The sequence below is a fragment of the Capsicum annuum genome, chromosome 9 (assembly GCF_002878395.1).
Source record: "Capsicum annuum cultivar UCD-10X-F1 chromosome 9, UCD10Xv1.1, whole genome shotgun sequence".
NCBI lineage: Eukaryota > Viridiplantae > Streptophyta > Magnoliopsida > Solanales > Solanaceae > Capsicum > Capsicum annuum.
The window spans coordinates 212378229-212388413 of record NC_061119.1 but is presented as its reverse complement, the minus strand read 5'-3'; the positions used below and the strand labels follow the sequence as shown (position 1 = coordinate 212388413).

At 32.9% G+C, this 10185-nt stretch overlaps 1 long non-coding RNA gene across 1 annotated transcript; it reads right to left on the bottom strand.

The window, feature by feature from the left end:
- Positions 1-302: 302 nt before the first annotated feature.
- LOC124887237 lies at positions 303-9316 on the bottom strand. The gene is made up of 2 exons (XR_007044600.1): positions 8693-9316; positions 303-865 (listed from the first exon to the last, which is right to left on the bottom strand). It is a non-coding gene; the product is annotated as an uncharacterized LOC124887237 (long non-coding RNA).
- Between the last annotated feature and the right edge of the window lie 869 nt (positions 9317-10185).

Here is a 10185-nt window from a genome sequence, read left to right as displayed (position 1 = left end):
AGATATAGTAGAAGAATTATATTATACATTAGTCTTCCAAAAATAACTAATGTATAACGCCTAATATATTATAACTTATACATTAAAATATAATCTTCCAAAATGTATAATATCACACTATACATATAAATATTCACCTTATACATTAATTATCTACAAGATTTTAATAATTTTAAGAAAAAACTAGTGTTATTGTAATATTACATTGGCAACACGATAATAAGGAAAAAGAATGATTCAATTTTCTTTATTATGTTAATAGAAAGTGTACTTCAATTTAAATTATAAAAGTGACGCAAATAGGAGAGGGTGAGAGAATATTAATATTACATTAGCTTGATTGTAGGCGTAAATAAAGGAGCACATATATGGAGCAAAGATCAGTGATCAACTATCAGTTGTTCCCTTTTCTTACACGAACGATAGTGATATTTCACTTGCTAATTAAATTATCATCAACTTGCTAATAAACTACAATTAGTTTCTGAGAAACAATTTCCACGATTTTTCCCTAATAGATTTCTCATCGGAAACCACCGAGCCACTGGTCAATCATCGACGGCAATGGTTGACCATACCCTCTTAGCCGCACCACCCAAAATACCCACCCCACCCACAGTAACTTCCACTCTTGGTTACTCAAAACTCTTGAAATCTACAACTTTGAATAACATGCAGGCATGTGCTAAAAGTGATGTGCTTCAATTGCTATTAAACCTATTATAATGTTACACGGTGAGCCATACATCAAATGGTCTGAATCTGAAGTTTGCCACAATGAACATAATTGAAAATCTGCAAAATGCTATTGTGGGAAATTTTTCATATGGTTGGCTGGATCTGGAGGAGTTGCGTACAGCTATTCCTGTGCAATGTAACATCAAAGGTGACTGACAGATTGGTTATTTCATAAATAGGCATATTCTAATTAGATTGTCCCTTAAAGAAGATTTCATTAATATTACACCGAAGGTTGCTTTCTACATCAAGTCTAAAGATGGTGCCTCCTATCAAATGAGACCGTTGATATATGACTCCAAATTTATTGTGGAAGAGGAGACTACGATGGCTATGGCTTCGATATCATTTCCCAACTTGCTACCAATCTATTTTGTCAAGGAGTCTTTATTCTCCTTAGCATCGGTAGTAGGAACTCCTATTCATTTAGATATGGCCACAATTAATAAAACTAGGCCTAGTTGTGCCAAAGTTAAGGTTCTAGTAGATTAAATGGCCAATTTACCTGATCATGTGAGAATGGATATTGAAGATGAAGCTCCGGTTGTTATAAGAACAATCAAAGTTAATATTCAGTATGATTACTTGCCCAAATATAACAAAGAATGCGAACTCCAAGGCCATAACATGTATGAGTGTAGGGTAATTCATCCTGAACTAGCAATCTCGAAATCTCGAAAGAGGGCTATAAGATGGAAGCAGGATTGTATATGGGGGCTAATTGTAGAAACAAAACTGATAGGGATGATAAACAATTACATGGTGATAATAAAAAATCTAGCCAAGTGAAAGGGGGAAATATGCAACAATCCCAACCCACTGGTTCTTTTCCTAGGAGACTAACTAGTGAAAAGATTGTGGGAAACCCCGGTGATTGGAATGAAGTTGAAAATAAGAAAGGGAAGAACAAAGTTAATCCACAGGACCCACAAATGAAAAATAATAGCACAAAAGTTGGATCACACAACCAGTATGCAGCTTTAGAGACTATCAACGATGAGGAGGGGGAAAACAAGGAAGATGTTAGGTGTAATAGTTAACTAATTCAACAAATGAAAATGAGGGAACAACAGAGGAGACATACCACATGAAGATGTTAATCAAAATGTGGTGGAGTTAAGCACTAAAGTTTCAGTCCCAATGAAGCACCCCATTGATAGTAACCAACCAAAAGGTAATGAAACGAGAAATTGGGTGGGAAAGAGGGATGTTACTGAAGCTCTAAATAAAGATGAATTTTTGTCAACCAAACATGATAAAGATGGCATTCATGGTGGAATGATAGTAAGTGATAGTGCTGACAAAAATGCAGACTCGGATGCTACCGGGGATGTGGTTGTAGATAAAAATAAAGATAATTATGAAGAATTTTTTTCACCAGAATAGAATAAATATGGAACTCATGATGGAATGATAGTACGTGATACCTTGGAGCAATATGAGGACATCAATCAAGATCTTGCATTTCAACAACAGGATCACTCTTTGGCTATAGTATCTAATGCTCAGCAAATTAGGTCCTATAGCATGTCATCTCCAACCAAGGTCCTGCATGACATAGTTACTCTCTTATATTTTCCAAAAGTTGTGTACATGCCCCTTCTCTTCCTCAGTCCTCTGTCCCTGTGTTTTAAGTTTCGCATCCTGGCCCATATAATTGCTACCACATTGATTCCTTGGAAAGGATCCCTTAGCAAAATTACATGTTGTGATGTCTTTGTGTTGTATTGTCTGATTAAGAAACTCAAAATCAATTGGGCAACTTGGATTCATGAGTACATGCTTGAGAGTGCAACAGATGTTCATGCTTTCGCCAGTTTACCGTATGGCCTGCTCATTACTTGGATTCTTCTGTATTACACAATTGATCTCTCTACTTACCCTTTAGTGGAAGTTGTGGCTACTTATGACTCCAAAACTTTTATCAGTATGGGCTATATTTTGGTTGAAGATGAATGGTACAAGAAGGATTCTGCCCATGCAAAATATGAACTCCCAAAGGTAAGTAAGTCTAACCCCTCTATTGCTGTGATGAAGGAACTGGAGGAAATCAAAGATCGGTTCAAAGCCGTTGAGGAAGGTGTTATGATGCTCCAGGAGTCGACTTCCAAACTTTTGGATGTTGAAAAAAGGACCAGCACCGATATAGGTGTGGTTCGGTTGGCACTCGACGAGTTCAAATAGGAAGGCATCAAGTTGTTTACTCGAGTATTCACTCCCATGGACTCCCTCAAGTTCCAAGTCACCTCCTTTAATGACGATCTTATTGTTTTTCGTTAGAACTCTTATTCCTCCTTCTTTAAAAATATTGAGAAATCCTATGACAAATTCAGCCATAATATGCACAATAACCTAACATATTTTCTAGCTATGTAGTGAATGATGATTGTTTATTCAAAAAGGGGTCCTGTCCCTTATTTTTGTTGGGTTGTAAGATATTTTTTACACACACTATCTACCACACTTCCTTGTTTTTACCTGAGTTCTTGATAATTAATCTGCATATTTCTGTGCTATGTCCATATTTTTTGGATGTATGATTTCCTATTCTTTTATTATGCCAAAAGGGGGAGAAAGACAGGATCATCAGAAGGGCTTAAAGTCAGGGGGAGAAAATCGACTATCAATGGATAAGAGTCAAATGATACAAAGAAATCTCAAAAGGAGCAAGTCGACTACTGCAACAGGGAAGTCAACTGATGTTTAAATGATTGTTTGTCATTATAAAAAAGGGAGAGATTTTTAGCCTCCTATATTTATGTTTATGTTTTTATAATGATAAACTAATAAGTAAACAAACTGAAGTTGTGCCACAAGATCTGAAAAATAAAATAAGTCTACGGAACTCGTTTCTCATCATTGTACTCGAGCCCGACATTGAAAGATCTAAGAAAACGTTGAAACCCAATGGAACCACATTGGTATTCCAAACTAGGATAAATCTTTGTATCTTCTCTTTAAAGTCAACTATTTACTTGTCTGTTTGTTTAAAATCTAATCTGTTTTGTGAAGTATACTGATCGGCAGGAATGTCGACTGTGAGGAGTCAATAGTCAACTTACAAAAATTTTCAATTCACCCCCCCCCCCCCTAAATTTCACATTGATGTTACTATAAAACTCAGATTATGAGTATCAAATTGAATAAAATTTTTCTACTATAATTTTCAAGAAGAAAAGATTACTTTCCATTGTGATATTTGGATAGAAATTTAATGATCATTATGAATAATATGTATATAAATATTCAGCATATTTCATTTTTTTTTGTAAGTCACATTTCTTAAATGGAGCGTAAGAAAACAACAGGACGCCAAAAAATTCCATTGGTGAAGATAGAAAAAGATGCTAATCGATATTCAGCATTCTCTAAACGACGTTCTGGCTTATATAAAAAAGCTAGCGAACTCGTTAGAGAAAATGATGTCGATTTGGGAATCTTTCTATCTTCACCAGCTGATAAAGCATATGCTTTTGTCCACCCAACACAAAATGCAATCATTGATCGTTTTATAAATTCGAAAACAGATTTAGGTGAACAAATTGTTGCTAAAAATTCACGTAATAAAGTGAATCAACTTAATGATAGGCTAAATGAACTTGATAAAAGAGAAGAAATTGCAAAAGAGAGACTCTTTTCCTTATCTCAAAAGAATAAGATTAGAGAGAAAGGTTGGTGGGAGTCCATTGATCATTTAAATGCAGATGATGTAATGAAGTTTCAAGCTTGGTTAGATGTGGGAGAAATTATGTTGAAGGATCAATTAGCTGAAGCTTCGTCCTCCTCACAGTCTCCATCAGAAGATACAGATATCTAGTTTACTCCTTCTTAAATGGATTAATAAATTATCTTCGTATAATATTATTTATCGAAGCTCTATATAATGAAGTGAGTCTATATATAAATTCACTCTATTTAAGTATGCTTTCATTTTGCATTTTTGTTATTTGTTTCAATAATGGTACATATTATATGTACTTTGCAATAATTTCTATTAATGATCTTTCTGTTTATTAGTGATCTTTATGTTTATTAATTTCTATTAATTTCATTCTATATTATTACAATTCATTTTAAAATTCAATTAAAAACATGTCATAACTCGACTATTTTATGAAAGATACAAAGTCACAATCCAATTTTTATGTGAACTTCAAACTACATGTTGCTAATATATGAAAATGTTAAGAAAGAGTAATCATGTAAGTACCTAGAACGAATTGAATAAAACCTAGAATTTCATTCTTTTAACTAGAGGCCCATTGGTTTGGACCAATCTAACCTGTAATTTGATAGGGCTAGGCTACGATTTTTACAGCATGTTTGAGAACAAGACTTTTTAGCTCGGCCCATATAAGCCCTTTGGTCCATAGGGCTTGAGCAATATGGACTGGACTGGCCCGTGGGCCAAACAAAACAGGAAAAAAATACATAAAGCAGCATACTTAAGTATTAAATTACAAAAAATAGCAACACTTTTATCAAATTACATTTTGTAGCATATGTATTTGTATGTATTTGTCTTTTTGTAGCAACAGTTTGCGAAAATACAAAATACATATCGATCATAAGGGCAGTAAAAATCATATGTATTTGTATTTTTGTAGCAACAGTTTTCAAAAATACAAAATACAACTTGCTATATTATATAATTATGAAACTGTTGCTATGAAACTCATAATTAAGGGAATAAGTAAGCTATTTCTGAATTTTGCCCAACAAAAAATATTAAGAAATAGAATAGAGTACTAAGAATAAAAAACTCAAAGTCCATTTGGACCATCACATATATTTAAATACTAAATATGCTTATAAAATATATAAATAATTAAGATGCAAAACACTATTATTAAAATATATTTTCTGTAAATAACTTTCACAACTAGTATATCCATATCTATCGGTCTCCATCTCTAACCATGTCAACAGTCGTAATCGCTATCATCATCGTCAATCATCTGTATCATCACCACTATCATTAATAATCATAATCACTATCGATTGCTACTATTAGGGATTGTTTGGAGTAGGTGTAAGGTATAATAATCCAAGGACAAAATGCAGGATTGTTTTATCCCGTGTTTGGCTGGAGGAATTAGTTAGTCTTGGGATTATTTATCCCACCATTTATATCATAATGATGGAATAGTTATCCCACCATGATAACTCTTTTCCAACTAAACGACCCCTTAGTGCTATCATGTTAACATATCAATTATTATAATAATTTATGCTAGCACACTTTCTGTCACCACCTCCGCTGTTACTATCAATCATTATCGTCATTAAGGCCAATTCCCAAAATCTACTACCTCCACCAACAGTCATCGTCAATCACCACACATTTTTTAGCGACATCCACCACCAACCATCAACTACTAACATTAAATCGATTCACTTCCGCAATTACCACCATCATTATTGTGTTAGTCACCACAATACTAACCGTCTTGACCAACCAAACTTCAAACATAAATGTTGGTAGTTGGGACTTTTCAAATCAAACTTCGAGAATAAATATCAAGAGTTTGATCGTGACATGTCAAATTTTAAGTAAAAATGTTAGAACTTTGTCGTCCGTTCAGACTCGAATTTTCGCAACTTTGATCACATATGCCTTAATTTGGTTTTGAAGCGGCTAAATTTACATATTTTTTTTATGTACAATGGCTATGATTTAAATGATAGTTCAAATCGGTTATTTGTGCACTTGTCCCTTTCATTTTTGGGCTTATTAGATCAGGGTCATATAGATAAAGCACAACCCTATTTATATTGAAAAAATCACATAAATATACAATTTAAGAATAAATATCACAAATTATAGCAGTATTATTTTTTATTTATAAAATGTAGTTTTATTTACAAAATTTATCAACTATTCAGTTCCCTTTATTTCTCTATAAAAAATCAAATCCAAAAATCCTTCTACTCCTCTCCTTTTTTTCGCTCCTCTCTTTCTTTCAATCCAACCTTTAACTTCCCATGGCTACTAAAAACGAAGTGAAAAAAATAAAAACTCATCAAAAAATCAGAAAATTCTGTAGCTACCGCTTTCAGAATCACCCAAAAAAATAATAAAAAATACCCAATCAATCAGTCCAATCCAACCCGATTTCGATTCCGATTGTGACTCCGACCCATTACCATTAAAAATTTAGAAGTTCGTTTAAGGTCTCCAAACTCCTTTAGCTTCACTAAATCTGTTGCTTCTCTTTTCATAAGTACAATCATGGTCCTCACCATTTTCTTCACTCAAAGTTATATAGAATAATGTGATTATAATCCTACTACAATCAAAGAATTTAGGTTAATAAATGTTTGAACAAGCAGCAATATTGATTCACCCAAGCCGCGAACTTGTGGTATCGTACAAAGAAGAGGTCTCACGTGCAATTATCTCATTGTACTGTTACTAAATCAATCTCGTTGGTCTAAATGCTTTACTCAAAGCAATAGTAAAAAAATCAAGTATTCTTTTTCAGATTCAAACGTTTATGGATATGATATATAAGTTTTTTTGGAATGCCTTTTACGGAACACCAGCTTCTATACCATGTTTATATCATCCTTTTAGAATGTAGTTAAATATTCTTACAAGACATCAATTTCTATATCAATTTCATACCATGATTATAGGAGCACGAATTTCTACATCCTATTTATACCATCTTTCTAGAAGGTAATTAAATAACCTTTATGCGACACCACTTCTATACCATTTTCATACCATGCTTCTAAGAAGCATTAAATAACCTTTACAAGACACCAATTTTTACACTATTTTCATACCATATTTATAAGAGGTAGTTTTTTAACCTTTTTACACATAAGTTTCTGTATTATTTTCGCGAATAATATGAAATTATATGATAATAAGTTTAGCAATTAGAGACCGAAATAATTACAAATTTGTTCCTACCAGAGATATCAATTTTCAATCTTCTTTAATTCATTAGAATCATTTTGAAGAGAAACTGGGAATCACCACAATGTGGTATCACGATACAACACCCAACGTGGGTGTGTTGGCATTTCAAAATGGAAAATAAGAGGAAAAAGAGAAAAAAAGAGAAATTAAAATTGAAAAAAAAGTGAGTCAACTATGAATAGAAAAACATATGAGGAGAAATTATAGGAAAGAATGTCAGTTATTTTGTATGCAATTTTGATATTTTTAATTGTGTTTTTCTTTCCTTTTACCTTATTTGATAGGTTTTGTTGATTATCTATTGGTATACTCTGAAAAGTGAATACTATTAGTAGATTTTGTAATATTAACTCTTAAAATATATATTTTTGTGATTTATATTTGTGAATCCTGTTTATGGAAGTGCAAATTTGATCATTGTAAATGAAGAAAGCTATTGGTAGAATTAGTATTGCAGATTGTAAATAAGCCCCGTTTAGCCATGAATATAATATTATTTTTTTGAGTTGGAGTTGGGATTGCTGATACAGTCGTATTCCCAACACTTGATTTGGAGTTAATAAACAGGGGCCGGGACTCCACGAAACTGTAAAATAGTTTAATAATCATGCATGATTATTCCATGAAATGCAGCAGTTAATTTTTGGAACTATAGGTGAGTGAGAATAAGAAATGACCAAAAACCGAACCATAAAGCATATAGACAAGGTAGTGGACTAAAATAAATGAGAAAATTAACACATGAAATGCCAATTTAGACATAGAAAAGTGAAACAACATTAATGAGCAACGACGAGATGAAACAATAGATTAAAAAGCTAACACAAACTGAACAGCGAATCAAATAACTAGAGTAAAAGCACTTAACTCAATAGAATACTACATTGCACGAAAATCTAATAGACTTCAAGGCCTTTTACAACAAACAATTTCCAGCCTCATCGCAATTACGACTAACGACTATTGCTACGGAGAAAAAGATAAAGAATAAAAATGACAAAATTAAAAGGGAAAAGGGCATACCTCTTTCGGAGCAGCAAAACGAGAATTCAAGCTGTCACGAACTCTCGACCACCACTGGAAAGCTTCGCTGCGACTCTGAGAACCTTCAGTAGTTGACGACTTTTCACGAAAAAAATTTTATACTAAAATATGAGACTTCTTGCTCGAAAGTTTTTCACCTTCCAGACCTCCATTTTTTGCTCAATAAGGAGCCTTATATATAAGGGATTTTGAGGATGAAAAACCCTCTTTAGTCGATGTGAGATCTTTATTTTCAAGGATAATTTTGGAATTCCTAAAGGGGAAAATTAAAAATTTGAAAAGGGAATGGGGATGAGCTATAGAAACCAGTACGGATTCGTACCAAATTTGAGAGAGAAAATGGCCAAACAATTAAAAATTGCCACATAGTGAACTCTAGAATTTTCGTTGAAATGGGTCGAAGTTGGGTTGAGGGTGTCGGGTTAGCCGCTGGTTGTTCGCGGATAGAGTAGGGTCGGATTGTTGAACTGTTGAGTTCGTCGGATTCAGGTCGTTGTTGAAGGGTATTGGGTTGATTGAGTCTGTGTCGGTTAAAATTATTATTTTCCTTGGTCGTTTTTTGTTGAACTTTCTTGATGTTGCTGTTGTGATTCACTGTTTGGATATTTATTAAATGGATGAATTGTTGGGCTGCTGAGTTGTAAATGGCTGATTAAATTGTTGCTATTATTGTTGGGCCGGTCTTTGTGGCCCAAAATTAAAAATGGGAAAGGGTAGAAATTGGTTCTTTATAAAATGGTTAAATTAGCTAGATTTTTAGTCAACTTTAATTAAATATTAACCAAATTGAATAATAATTGACCAATTACATTGCAATTGTGGTCAATTTAATTTTAATTATGGTCAATTTTAATAAGTCGACTAAATTGAATCAAAGCTTAAAACAAATTAACAACCGATTCTATCTTGAATTTCCTAGTTTAACAAAATTAAACATATATTTCTCTAAATAAATTTATTTTTGAGAACAAATTATAATTGAATCAAGATTTTACCCATCTGAATTGATTTTCAAGATTAATCTCAATAATATTCAAATTTTGATTAAAATGCTTATTTAAGTAACCAAATTTATACAATCTCGCATATATAAATACGAAATGTATAACCGTCACTTAAATGACAAAATTAATTCAAAATAAATATTTTATAGCACATTTATACTGATAAAATAAATATCTATTTTTACTAAAAATAAAAGAAACTCAAGATTAAATTAGTCGTAGAGGGCAAAAATTAGATGTCAACAACTGCCCCCTCCCTTTGGGTAGGGTGGATGCAAGTAACCCTGAGCAATGTGAGTTTGACATTCCTAATTTTTGTCCGACCACAAATTTATTTTGAAAGAGGTTGGTTTCGCATGAGTGTTGGAGTTATGGTCGAACCATGGAATCGAATTTCCTACATATCTCAGGTAACATGAGAATTCAGGCCACTTGTAGTTCATAAAGCTTGATTTAAAGCACGATTTT